General features: G+C 46.8%; 1 non-coding gene across 1 annotated transcript; it reads left to right on the top strand.

Annotated features, from left to right (window-relative positions):
• The first annotated feature begins 445 nt into the window (after positions 1 to 445).
• Positions 446 to 583, top strand: LOC114814476. Its single transcript, XR_003762269.1, has one exon. It is a non-coding gene; the product is annotated as a small nucleolar RNA SNORA7 (small nucleolar RNA).
• Positions 584 to 863: the final 280 nt, after the last annotated feature.

Here is an 863-nt window from a genome sequence, read left to right as displayed (position 1 = left end):
AATAAACACTCGTCTTCTCTGTCTCTGGGCTTCTCGGTTGGCTCTGACGTTGGCAAGGTGTAAGGTTTCTTTTTAGGGAATCGGCCTTTTACTTTTGGGCTAAAAGAAAACTCGCCTCCACGATTCTCGCCTGGCACTAATTTCTGATTCCTGCCTTTTGGAGAGGAAGAACGTGTTTGATGGATGAATGTCCCTCCTCTGAAGCGTGGAGATTTTCGAAGAGCCAAGGATAAATTCTACCTGGATTTATTAGCCTTTTTACGGGGCTGCAGTTGGCAGCCGCTGATAGCCTCAGAAACTCTGAGATTTCCATTCAAGTCCCAAGTTTGATATCCATCTGTGACTGTGGAATTTTACCTGGTTGGGAATTTTCCATTTTTAGGCAGATGGTAAAGAACCCTCCTATTCAGTATTATTAATATTATTATTATCGTACTGTTATTATCTCCTCTCAGGATTGCATCTGGAGAGTTTCCAGGACTCTACCAGTCTCGGCTAAGAGAGGCAGAGTCAAGCAGAGGCCTGTCCATTCCATTTCCAGTTTGGGCAGTGGCTAGTGAGTGGAAGGCAATCTGCTACGAGTCAAAACTCACCTGTACTGGGCAGGGGCGGCATGGGAGAGAGTCGAGGGAGGAGACTAAAGTTTACTGTGAGGAAGAACGCAATGGAAAACCACTTGCGTGTTTTCACCAAGGAAACTCTATGGATCCTCTACCAGAACGATTTCAGATGGAGGTGGGGCGTTCCGGGGGAGATGTGTCCATGGAATCGCCAAAGGTCGGAAACGACGGCGTAAGACAGATTATTATTGTGTTTCCTTGTCAGCCGTGTGACTGTGGGCAAGTCACTTCACTTCTCTGTGC

This window comes from Ornithorhynchus anatinus, chromosome 9 (assembly GCF_004115215.2).
Source record: "Ornithorhynchus anatinus isolate Pmale09 chromosome 9, mOrnAna1.pri.v4, whole genome shotgun sequence".
In the NCBI taxonomy this organism is placed as follows: Eukaryota; Metazoa; Chordata; class Mammalia; order Monotremata; family Ornithorhynchidae; genus Ornithorhynchus; species Ornithorhynchus anatinus.
This window is presented reverse-complemented; position numbering and strand designations above follow the sequence as displayed.